Source organism: Rattus norvegicus, chromosome 2, assembly GCF_036323735.1.
Source record: "Rattus norvegicus strain BN/NHsdMcwi chromosome 2, GRCr8, whole genome shotgun sequence".
NCBI classification, from domain to species: domain Eukaryota; kingdom Metazoa; phylum Chordata; class Mammalia; order Rodentia; family Muridae; genus Rattus; species Rattus norvegicus.
The window spans coordinates 160,442,073-160,454,945 of record NC_086020.1 but is presented as its reverse complement, the minus strand read 5'-3'; the positions used below and the strand labels follow the sequence as shown (position 1 = coordinate 160,454,945).

At 37.8% G+C, this 12,873-nt stretch overlaps 1 long non-coding RNA gene across 1 annotated transcript; it reads left to right on the top strand.

Annotated features, from left to right (window-relative positions):
• The first annotated feature begins 9,992 nt into the window (after positions 1-9,992).
• LOC120100845 (uncharacterized) lies at positions 9,993-12,658 on the top strand. The gene is made up of 2 exons (XR_005501002.2): positions 9,993-10,270; positions 11,839-12,658. It is a non-coding gene; the product is annotated as an uncharacterized LOC120100845 (long non-coding RNA).
• The last annotated feature ends 215 nt before the right edge of the window (positions 12,659-12,873 follow it).

Here is a 12,873-nt window from a genome sequence, read left to right as displayed (position 1 = left end):
TTTCAGATGTTATCCCCTTTCTACCCTCTCCCATACCCCTTCTCCCTCCCCCTACTTCTATGAGTACGCTCCCACTCCCACCTATCCCTCCAACCTCAAAGCCCTGGCATTCCCCTACATTCAGGAAACAAGCCTTCACAGGACCAAGGGCTTTTCCTCCTACTGATGCTAGACAATTCCATTCTCTGCTACATATGTGCCTGGAGTCATGGGTCCCTCCATGTGTATACATTTAAATACAGTGTGCGGGTGGAGCAGCAATATGACTAAACTAAGAGAAGCCAATAAAGATTAAACTGACATAGGTTTTAGCCCAGAGAGCAAATATGACTTCTTCCTGGGATGATTCTGAAAGTAATGCAAGTCAAACCTGAAAACCCTCCTTAGCAAGAGGCCCGAAATACAGATTTCTCTATTCTGTTGTATATCATTTATTCTTTTAGTTTCTACTATGGTGGTACTGGAAGGTACTCTGCATGCCACCAGACAAGAAAGTTTAACACACCATCTACAAAAGTTAAAATGGTGACCTGTCTGCTTGTGACACCATCACAATAATCTCATAATTGTGAATAATCTCTTATTGAGAAAACAATAAAACAACATCTGGTTGGATTTAAGACCCTCACATGAGATGGAACCCATGCCCCTCACTATTCAAGTAGGCAAGAACCTGAGACCAGATAGGCCGTGGCTCTATGAGAAAATCAAATACTATCATTCTCTATTCATTTATTTATCATTTATTCTTTTGTTTCTGCTATGGTGATGCAAATTTACAGACTTTGGCCCCTCCAATACTCCACCAAAATTTCCCTTTTTTTTGCAGTGAAACATATGTATTTTTTCAAAATTTTCCAAATTCTTACAGACAAGTTTTCCTCTTTGCTCAACATTGGAAGAGAGGATATAAATTCATGCTTTTGTCCAGATAGTGATTGAGTTATACTATAGGAGAGTCTTGTTGACAGCTAAAGATAGGGAGAATACAGAAAAAATAATATATATATGTATATATATATGTATTACAGAATACAGAACTATAAACATATATATGAATATATGGTTCATCTAGAGTGTGCTCTCATGGCAGAACACTGAACAGTTTATGGATGGAAGCAGCACAGTTTCACATACAAGGAAAAGAAAGATAAAGTGACAATAATTAGTGGATAGATTAATTATACTCAGAGTGTTTAGATCTAAAGAGAAAGGCTTAGAAATGAGACTTTGTAGTGAAGTATAGCAGCATAAGAATTCCTCCCAAGGGAAAATGGAAAGGACTGAAGAAGAAAGGATGGGACAAGAACTTAGACTAAATGTTAAAGGAAAGAACCCTTATGTTGTTGGAGGGTTTATTAAAAGTGCTCAGGGCTGTACAGATGTGACATTTGCTTTTAAAAGGAAATTGAGTTCTAAGAGTTATATGTAAAGAGAAAATATAAAGCAGGGAAAGCTTCTAGAATGTTCTATTTTATAGGATGGAATTTAGTGTTCAGCTGAAACTTTCTTTTCAGCAAGATTGAGAACATTTACTTAAGAAGAATAAGTAGTATTATGACTAATGGAGTTAGGAAAGTAAGAACAGCTGAAGTGTCAGAAATAAAGTGATGAAGTCAAATAAAAGTATAAAATAAAAGGCCTTGAGGGAAAGATAAACTCAAAGCAAAAGCTGAAGATACTGCACATAAATGCCCTTAAATAGACCACGAGAGGTATATGGCTGCAATGAAGGCAAGAAGAATCCATGCAGTTTCCTGAAACATTTACTAACATACTTTCCACTTATACTGAGGAGCTTTGGTGAGTAAATAATTTGTTGTAGAAAAGGATATCCTCTAGTGATGGCACAACATTGGAAGAGAAGATATAAATTCATGCTTTTGTCCAGATAGTGATTGAGTTATACTATAGGAGAGTCTTGTTGACAGCTAAAGATAGGGAGAATACAGAAAAAATAATATATATATGTATATATATATGTATTACAGAATACAGAACTATAAACATATATATGAATATATGGTTCATCTAGAGTGGATCCAGAAATAGATGGCTTTTAAGAAAAGGAAACCTGTATACACACATAGTACTAAAGTTCATAGTATAGGAGGTTCACAAATTCAGAATTACAGTAAGACATAATTTAAGGTGTGTAATAGAATGTAAGAAAATCTAAGATCAAGGTAAAAAGCTATCCTTTTCTTTATGTAAAAAATGTTTTGTATGTTAGATTGAAGAAAAGATCAGCTAAGTATTATAATTATTTGCAGTATAATATATTATAAAATAAAACACATTGTTGAAATGTACTGATGGCAATGATTATACAATGTCTTTTTTCTACCTGCTTTTGGATTATCAATAAAAGACTGGGGCAAGAGAAAGGCTAGAGAGCATGTGCAGCGTAAATGAGAGAGAGCATGTGAAGAGTGAATGAGAGAGTGCATGAGGGAGCAAATGAGGGAGCGAGTCTGAGAACAAATGTGAGAGCGAGTGAGAGAGCATGAGAAGAACATGTGAACAGTGAGGGAAAGATGTGTGTATGAAGACTGTGTGTGTGAGTGAAAGGAAAGTGCATGTAGTGTGGGTGAGATATATGTGAGGTGTGTATCAAGCGTGTGTGTGAGAATGAAAGGGTAATGAAAAGAGGTGTGCATGAGTATGGGAGTTCGAGAAAAGAAAACCGCAATAAAAAAGCAGAGTGCTCAAGAAAATGCACAGTGTGTGCAGCCTCAAGCTGAGAGAGAGAGAGAGAGAGAGAGAGAGAGAGAGAGAGAGAGAGAGAGAGAGAGACTTTTAGCCTTGAAATTGCCTGTCAGTTTGTACCCAGAGAGTAATCTGTGTATATTTATTATGCGAATTCTAGATATCCCTGCTTCCAGTTGAGAACTACAATCCTTTGTCAAGGCTGGACCCCGGCACCTTACTGGTCTTTTGCTTCATATTATTTTCCATTTTGTAAATCTATAACTTTGTGTGTGATTGTTTTACTTCATGCTTCTCATATTTTTCTTTCATTTTTTATTTTTGTTGTTTATCTGTTTACTTTCATAAGAAAGACAGAAGGTATAACGTTAGAAGTGTAGAGAGGAAAAGAGGAACTTAGAGAAAATGAGGAACAGAAATTATTGTCAAAATACATTGTATGAAAAAAATTATTTCAACAAAATATAAAGTCTCACATAAAGACAACCATAACACAACATATATAACTTGAATAATGTGAATTGTTCAAGCAAATTGAACAATTTGTGAATTGTATTGAGCAAATATGCAAAACTTCCAAAAATATTTGATTTCTCCAGTGCATGAAAAGGAGGTAACTGGCTTCAGATCATGTGGTATTGATCAGTGTCTTCTTTAGATAAGCAGGGATAGTTTGAAATAAATTAGTATCTGCAATGGAGTAAGAATTACAACAGGATTGCCAGCAGGAAAACTTAATTGTAGCTTCACTTAAGTAATGAGGCTCAGCAGGGTATGATATTGTCATATTAACCACCCCAAAGTGAGTTAATACAATTACAATGTTCCTTCTTTAAATTATCCAATTATGACACACAGGTAATGAATTATTGTTGGTATTAACACATAAAACCACGCATTTTATTGTCTGTTTTCCCACACATGAATAGAATATTTAAAATACATCTACAGAAATCATGGACATTTTATTTGACCATTTTATAGTTTACACAGCTAGGAATGTTTTACTTTTTACTGGCTTATTATTTTTCATTAATGTGTTTATTTTTTATTCTATTATAAAGAACTATCTACCAGTTAGAGCTGCACATAGAAATACAATGTGATACATGCTGTACATGTGGTGCCTCTTGTGTTTGATAATTTTGATTTTAAAAGAAGTTCAAAGATGATATGTTAAATCATTGGAAATCAGAGAAGTTAAACTATTGTTTCAAGAACAAAGATTGACATATTTTAATATTTTAAAATATGTCTTCAAAAAGTTTGTAATATGACTATGGAAAAACACACTCAGAACAATGGCTGAAATGTTACAGTAGCGTTTTAAGTTTATCAAAACAATAATGCTGGAGTGAACATATGGATATTTAACAAAGGGAGAAATCATATTTGAATAAAGAATCAAAGTTCTGAAAGGTTGTATTATTTTCAATGAACCCTGAAAGAGAAACAACTTTCTACATCCAGAAAGAAAGCCATTGTTAAGAAGAAGAGTATGCAGATGAAAAGCACTCTGATTGAGTTGAGAAAGTAACAGACATAATTTGTAAACAATAAATTGGAAGCATTTTCACCTAGTTTCCCTAAAAACAAATGCATACATACTTTTCAATAAATCAATCAAGAAATATTTACTGAGAATTATCTCTGAACCATCTATAACAGAGAATGATCTTGATATCCTAAGTAAATTAATGTTAAAAAATTTAAATTTGTTATGTGCTTCAATTTAACATTGGCAAACTACACTGGTAAATGCAAATGCTCAAGAGAACCTAGTGTTCATGTGGTATTGATGTCACCAAGGGAATGGAGATTTCTTATATTTAAGGACAGAGATGATTATCTTCCATTACCATTAAACATACAACTCTTTTTGAAACTATATATTTGTAATATATACTATAAATACATAAATACAACCCACTCAGATTGTATTCTGTACTTCTGCATAGAAAATGTTTCCATGATTAGAAATCAGGCTATCATTTTGGTCTTAGAACATTCCTTTAGGCCTGGATTGTCTGAGAGTGGTGCTCAACAGTCTTTACTTAATTTGGCAGGGAGGAATCTAGTGAATCTAATTAATTTCAGGACCTTTCTGAAACTATTTTGAGTTGATCACTTTTCTGATTAAGGAGATTCTGGAAGGATGGTATATTACAATTGCAGTGTGAACAAAGCAGTATGAAATTTCACTTTAAATTACCATCTTCATACCCATGGTTGTTTGAATAGGAAAGGCCCCATAAATTTGTTGGCCTATTGTTTTCTTCAACTTAATTAGGTTATATTTATCTACTATCTAGGGGGAGGTGGCAGTTTGTATAGGGATTTACAAATTTTCAAAGTATAGAGAATAAGTTATTTATGGAGTATTCAATCCCAATGGAATATATGTATATCATATCTTATCCCCTCAAGTTTCAGATCATTGCAAAATGTCCAGAGGACAGCAGGATAATAAGAGACAGAGGTCAAGGAATAGGTAGAAATAGTACCTTCTTGGCATAAAGTACAGCTTTATGCTCACCACAACTGTGGTTGCATGAATAAAGCTTGCATAAAATACGTCACCATTCCTACAGAGAGTATAGAGAAGTTCATCAAGCTCTGTCCTTAGTTCCAGAGTTATTGGCAGTTGATGGCTTCAGGAGGAAAGATTGAATTAATTAAAGGGCCTGTTTCCCCATAGGGGACTTTTGTTCCATTCAATGGCCCCACACCTATGAGTACATGACCAATACAAACTTAATTCAGTGGGTATGATTGTTTTAATAGGTGTGGTCCCAATAGACTCATGTGTTTGAATACTTAGCCCATGAAGAGTAGCATTGTTAGGAGGTATTGCCTTATTGATAGATGTGTGTCCTTGTTAGAAGAAGTGTTTCATTGTGGAGGTAATGGTGTGAAACACAGTAGTCTCCACCTGGCTGCTTTCAGTTCAAAATGTAGAACTCATGGCCCCGCCAGAGCCATGTCTGCCTGCATGATGACATATTTCCCACTATGACAATAATGGACTGTATTTCTGAGACTGTAAGTCAGCCCCAATTAAATGTTTGCATTTATAAGAAAGAGTTCTATTGATCATGGTGTCTCTTCACAGAAACAAACAAACCAAAAGAAATCCATAAAACATAAAAACCTTTAACTAAGATAGTTGGTTATTTAAAAAAATGAGAACATAAACTTGGATGAGGGGTAATATGTTTGGGCATAGAGAGAAATAGGGGGAGGAAAGGGAGGTATGATCAAAACACATTGTGTGTATCTATGAAATTCTCAAAGCATCTATTAAAATGTTTTATTTTTACTAATGTCAGTAGTTTTCCTTTGTGCAAATGTATTTTTTCATTTTCTGATTTGTAGGTTATATATTCATATAACTATTATTGGTATTTATATCTCAAATAAGGTATTGTCATGCATACTTATCAGTGTCTCACAAATTTTAATCATGTTTATGGATTTTGGTAATAAAATCCTTTCATTTTATTAGAATGTAAAGAACACTTTATCCTATGCTCCAGGTATTTGGTAAATCAAAACCTGTCTACTCATTTATAGAAATATATGTTTGTGGTATCATAGTCTTAGTTTCAGGGGAAATAAATAAGAAACAGAAGCCATATAGCACCGGGGCTTTAGTCCAAGTAAGTAATAAAGACACAAAATAATCGACGTTCTGATGTCATTTGGAAAGTGCTTAGCATATGGACTGGAAGGAAAGACAACTGTGCAAACATGAATGATATGAGCATAGTAACATGCTTATGATTGGATAAAATAGAGTAAGTTTGAAGATATCAAAGAGAGATGTGTAATATTGTCCTGCCCATCAGGAACAGAAAGTACTCAATGTTCTGCTGGAAACTGTGACTTAAAAGAAGCACAGTCCACATCTTCTATATTTCAGGGTAATGAAGTGATGAATCTAGTGAAATTTCAGTAGCCTGCTCAATGTGGATAGCTCAATTAGAACCATGGCCTCTATGACCACCCTCCTTTTAAATGAATAAATAATGAAGACATCTGCAGAGTATAACTTATGGTCCTGTGATAATTAGAGTTTAAGATAAGTGCATAAGGTGTCAAGGTGCCTTTCACAATTAGTGGATTTTGATAGGACAACATCAGAGGAACTCTCATGGCCAGAAACTCTGTGGAAGCATTTAAAACTTGGTGACATGAATCTATTAAGAAGATAATCTGTAAGGTTGATTTTTTGTTTCCTTTTTCTTTTGTTTTGTTCCTGTGTTTCCCCTTTGAAGTGAAAGTCTAGTAATTGCCTTCCTTGTTGCTTAGTTATACTGAGTTGGAGATTGTACAATTTGTGCTTTGAATCCAGCGAAACTACAAGGATACCCTACATTGTCACGAAAGAAGACACAAATTAGATTAGGTTCATCCTTTCTTACTGAGACCAGACAAGGCAGTCCTCTGCTGCATATGGACTGCAGGCCAGAGACCTGTCCATGCGTGTTCTTTGGTTGGCGGCTTAGTCTCTGGGAGTTCTCAGGGTTCCAGTTTGGTTGATGTTGTTGTTCTTCCTATGGGGTTGCTATCCACTTCAGTTTCTTTAGTCCTTCTCCTAATTCTTCCACATGGGTTCCTGACCTCAGTCCAGTGGTTGACTGTAAATGCCTGTCATATCTTATGCTATAGTCATTCTCCAAAGGCAAATATAGTTGCCTCTGAAATCGCTGACTCAACTCATCAATATTTTCACCTGCTGAGTTGTAGAACTTTTACTGACCACCTTTCTTCACCCTTCATTTATTGTAGGAATCTAGAGCAGAGCCACCAGTTGTTCAAGTTCTTCATTTGCATCTGAATTTCTAATGCTCTTTTCTTGAGTATATCTTGTAGTTTAAGCATGCTCACAAATTTAGCATTACTGGATCAGATAAGAGGCAGGTCAAGTACAATCATAATTTCAGAGATGATTTTCCCGTTTAATGAAACCTGTTTTCCCTGAATCTATTATCACTCAGCTACTGGGAATTTACTCCTAGAAACTACATACCTCCTAGATGTTTTAATTTATGTCCAATTCTTGTGCTCTTTCCATCAAAGTTTACCAAAGGTGCTTTTCATAAATATGTCCGTAAGTAATCAAATATTGAATGTGTATGTCATTATTTATCTCCCGGTAACTGCTTGACGACCATGCAAATATATCTGTGAAACTCGAACCCATAGATGGAAGATATTAAACAATTTTCTTTGCCAACTTTATCAGACTCTCAGTAATTTTACTTCATGCATGAAACTGTGATGCATCAAATTACATTTTAAAGTTCTGAGCTCTTTAAACATAGGAACTGAGCCATAAATATTTCTGCTTTTTTCTTTTTTCCACATTAAATTTTGGCTTCTGTTCTACCTGTAAATGGCATATATAGTTTCTTCTTATGAACATTGGCTAGAGTTGAATAACATTACCATACTGTTCTATAATATACACTGGGAATGGTAGTTTATTCTGGGCAGACATATGGTCAAACAAATTAAATCTGATTTTCTCTGTACAAGAATGATTGGGTTGATAATTTTATTTTTATTATATTTTGTTTATTGTGTGTGGGCATGGGTTGGGACTCAAATTATATGGCATGCATAGGGAAGTTAGAGAACATCTTATGGTGTCAATTCTCTTGTGTCACGTATATCTTGGGAACTAAACTCAGATTTTGAGGTTTTCATAGTCATCAAGCTAGCCCTCATGTTCTCTTTTAAAAAGAGCAACTCTATGTATCTATTTAATCCAATGTGAAGAAATAACAATATGAAATCATTGACATCAGACACAGATTCTCCAAAAAAGAAATGTTCTTAAGTCTTTCCCATTTATGGAAAACTTACTTGGTTACAGGAGAATAAAGTTGGTAGAGTGTAAGCATCTGTGCTTACTTACCTATCTAGCCATCCTATCTGTTATGGCTTCAAGGGACTAAATTATGCCACAGCACAACTGAAGCTGTGACAATTTTATTGAGAACACTCAGACTTTTATACCTTTATCAGAAACAAAATGTAATCCCAATTGCCAGGATCAATTCTCCCAGTTCCCAGGATACAATGGTATTTGCAAGCTGTACAGTGTACAAAGATAATTATCTATGACCAACTGTCCTGTTAATTTGCTATGCCTCCTTGACTTCTAAAGGAACCGACAGAGAAACAGGATGCTTGAAAGCCAAATGCTTCAGACCCTCCTGGGTTCCCTCAGTGTTTGCCCCCTGCTGAGCATTGCTGATGCATGTGGAAACTTTTGTTCTTAAGAAGAACATCTTGGCCTTGCTGTTTGGTTGATGGGCTGTAACACCATTGAGTCAGTTCCTGTTTTCATCCTGAGAATGTAAACTTGTTTTTGTCATTTCCAAGTACCTGGTTTTATCCCGAGAATGTAAACTTTTTTTTTGTTTTGTTTTGTTTTGTTTTGTTTTGTTTTCATTTCCCTGTTTCCATTTTTATTCTGAGAAAATAAACCTGATTTTACACTGTGCTTCCTGGGTTTTTCCACCGAGTGAACTTGGGGTATATATTCTGTGAACCTTAGTAAAGCTTTGACATTCTCATATCACTAAGGCCTTAGTCTCTGTCTTTTGTTAAATCTCCCAGGCCTACACCAGGTTCTCAGTACTGTGGCGGTACAGGTGCCATTAAGTGGAGGTTCCACCAAGATCGGGGAAGTGAAGAGCCCCTGACAGACCCAGGATCAGTCTAGGAAGTCCGCCAGAGAAGTGAAAGGAACATATTGGGTGAGCAGCACAGTGATGAACCGAAGTTTAGTTTAGTTTGCAGTAAGTAAAGGAATCATGCCATAGGAACCTTGAGTTCCACATTACAGCTATCAGATCAGGCAGTAGCTCTGCACAAACAGCAGGGAACAAGGATGAAGGTAAAAACAGGTAAAGAATTTATTAAAAATTTAGAAAAGAATAGTCCCTGGTTTGTTCATTCAGGAGGACTTAGTATTCCTGATTGAGAACATGTTAGAACAGATTTGCAAAAAAACACTGCAGAGTGATGGCTCTGAGAGCATTCCTGTTCGCCAAGCTCTTTTTGTAGAAAATGGTCAAGGATGATCTCTTGAATACTAAAGTGTGACCACCCGAGGTTTTTGGCCTTGAGTAAACAGGATATGGCCCTCTCTGCCTTTGCTGTTGGTCTCCACTCCCCCCCCCCCCCCCCCCCGCCCTGCTGCCTTTCTGTAAACAGCCCCTAGCTGAGAAATGGAAACTTACCCCATTGGTCCACCCTGGTCTGGTGATCTCTTGAGTTTCAGTTCAGTGTGTATATCTTGAGTTTCAGTTCAGTGTGTATATAAGGAATACGTCTTTTCCAATAAAGGGGCATTTGGTTCACCTACCAGATCACTCCATGTTTTTCTTTACAATCCGCAGGCCCTCGACGACTCGGGGTAACAGGTTAACTGTACAGGCATAGCTGACAAGTGGAGGTTCCACCGAGATCGGAAAGAAGGGAAAAGCTGACAGACCACTCCTGGGCGCGCCAAAGAAAAGGAGTGAATTGATGGAGCACAAAGAAAGTAAGTGTTTCAGTGTTTCGGGGACGACCATGGGAGTGGCACACAGTCAAGAGGAAGGAAGGAAGGAAGGAAGGAAGGAAGGAAGGAAGGAAGGAAGGAAGGAAGAGCAAGGAAGGAAGAGCAAGGAAGGAGAGAGAGAGAGAGAGAGAGAGAGAGAGAGAGAGAGAGAGAGAGAGAGAGAGAGAGAGGGAGGGAGGGAATGGTTTTGTGTATGTGTTCTTTTAGAGTTACTCTAAAATCTAGAGAAGCAAAGTCAATTCTCATAGATGCTTTTAGTCTTTGGACCCTGACTAGAGACAGTTTACTTCCTAGACAAGAGAGAGAATGGGGTTGAGAAAAACAGTCCTCACGGACTCTCCACAGATGGCTTTGACAAAAGAAGGAAATGAGCTTAAGTTTTTTGGAGCTCTCCTGGCGACAGAAGGAGGTGGGAGACATCTTGCCTCCTTGCTGGCTCCTATTGAAAAGGTGCTTATTTCTGGTTCTGGGTCCTTTAGGTAGGATATCTGGGTCCCTTTGGTAGGACACCATCTAGTTCTTTTTCCCCTATGTCTATTGTTTGTCCTTGGTGCACCAAGCTGTCCATGTATGTCAATTTATGTCTGGGTTTTGCTTATGTCTTGTTGCTTGAATGTTTTGTGTTTCATGTTTAAAAGAAAAAAAAAGGTTAAAACTTTAAATGCTTGTTGATTCACCCCTTGAATCAACTAGTAGTAGTTTTAACTCCTTTCAAGAAAGGAACAAATAAATAAAAAGCAGTTTCAATTGGCTTTTGGAGCCCTGCATCTGTAGCTAGGAGCCTAAGTCTGCTGGGGAAGCTCCCCAGGGGGCTGGCTAAATGTTAATTTTGAAGTTAAAGCACCCATACCTTGGAGAGATTGTGCCCCCTTTTCTGCTTGGCCATTGGCTGAGGGAGTTGGATTTTCTGGACACAGACCCCCAGTAAAGAATTCCACCCTGCACTCGGAACCTGATTGGTATACAAATCCAAGGCAGTATGGGGTGTGGCCTCTTTTTGCAGGGTTTTTCCTCTGCAGGTCTCGGGCATGTTTAGACATGACTCCTATCCTATTGCAATCTGGGGATTTATCCAATGAATCAGCCTCTTGGAATAAATCCTTTGAGGCATCCGTTAATGTTACAGTTAGCCACAGACTTAATATCACTTCTTCACCTTGCCTTATTAGCCCCTTTTATTTTGTCGTATCTAATCTGAGTGTGGGGGAAGGGGGTAAACGAAATTGTTCTATAGATTCTTGTTTTCTAGCCAATTGTCGGAATGCTTCCTAACATGTAGAACGGTGGTGGTTAGAATTACTGGACCATTGTTGATGCCCGTCTATACCAATGGCAGTGAAGCCCTCATGCTATATAGACACAAGAGAGACTTCTGTATTACCGCTGGAATCATTGTCACAATCGCCATTGCTACTGGAGCAGCTATAGGTGCCAGGTTCGCACTATCAGGCCAAGTACAGACTGCCAATGTAGTGAACGAATTATCTGGAAGAATTACTGATTCTCTGCTCACTCAAGCCAATGTTAATTCCCATTTTCATTATCACCAGGTGGCTTTACTTCAAGAACAAATGGACTTTCTCTTTGCTACACGACATATTATCTGTTCCCCCCATTTCATAACAAGTGTTGGCACTGAATAAGATTTTGACTTCCTTATGGAATGACTCTTATTTTAATCTTACCCGGAAGTTGCTTCATCAAATTGTGTTAATTAATGAGACTCGGGTGGACCCTCTGGATGGCACTGGGTTCTTGTCCCTAGTCCAGCAAATGGGGACCTTGGTAAAAGAATGGGCAGGAGTGGCAGCCTTTCTGGGCATTTTGCTAGTAGTAGCATGTGGCATTGTTTGGTGCCTTTGCCGGCTGAGAAGACAACAGATTCATTCCCAGGAAGTAGTGTGAGGATTGGTCCTCATGCAGAAGCATGATGCCCCCCCAGCTGAGGTTTGGCTATTCATACTTGATAGGCACTGATCGAAGACGGGCAACTTCCCTGACCCTTGGATCAACCTAAGACATGGGCCTTGAGAATAATAAGGTTACTCAATGACCAATGACGGGTAACACCAAGGATGTGTTAGGGTTGATCCTAAGACAGATGGTGTCTTTTTATTAAAGAAAAAAGGGTGAATTGTGACCACCCGGGGCTTTTGGCCTTGAGTAAACAGGATATGGCCCTCACTGCCTGACTGCCTGCGCTGTTGGTCTCCACTCCCCCACCCTGCTGCCTTCCTGTAAATAGCCCACAGCTGGGAAATAGTAACTTACCCCATTGGTCCACCCTGGTTTGGTGATCTCTTGAGTTTCAGTTCAGTGTGTACATAAGGAACATGTCTTTTCCAATAAAGGGACATTTGGTTCACCTACTAGATGACTCCGTGTTTTTCTTTTCAATCCACAGGCCCTGGCCGACTCGGGGTAACAGGTTAACTATGCAGGCGTAGCTGACAGTAATGCTAAAATAAAAGTGCAAAGGTCAGAGATAGAAAACTTTAAAGAAGAGGGAGCTACTACTGCTCCTGCCCATGAACCCTGTCGTTCCTTAGAGTGGTGTTACAGAGAGAAGGCTCCAAGGAGAGGGA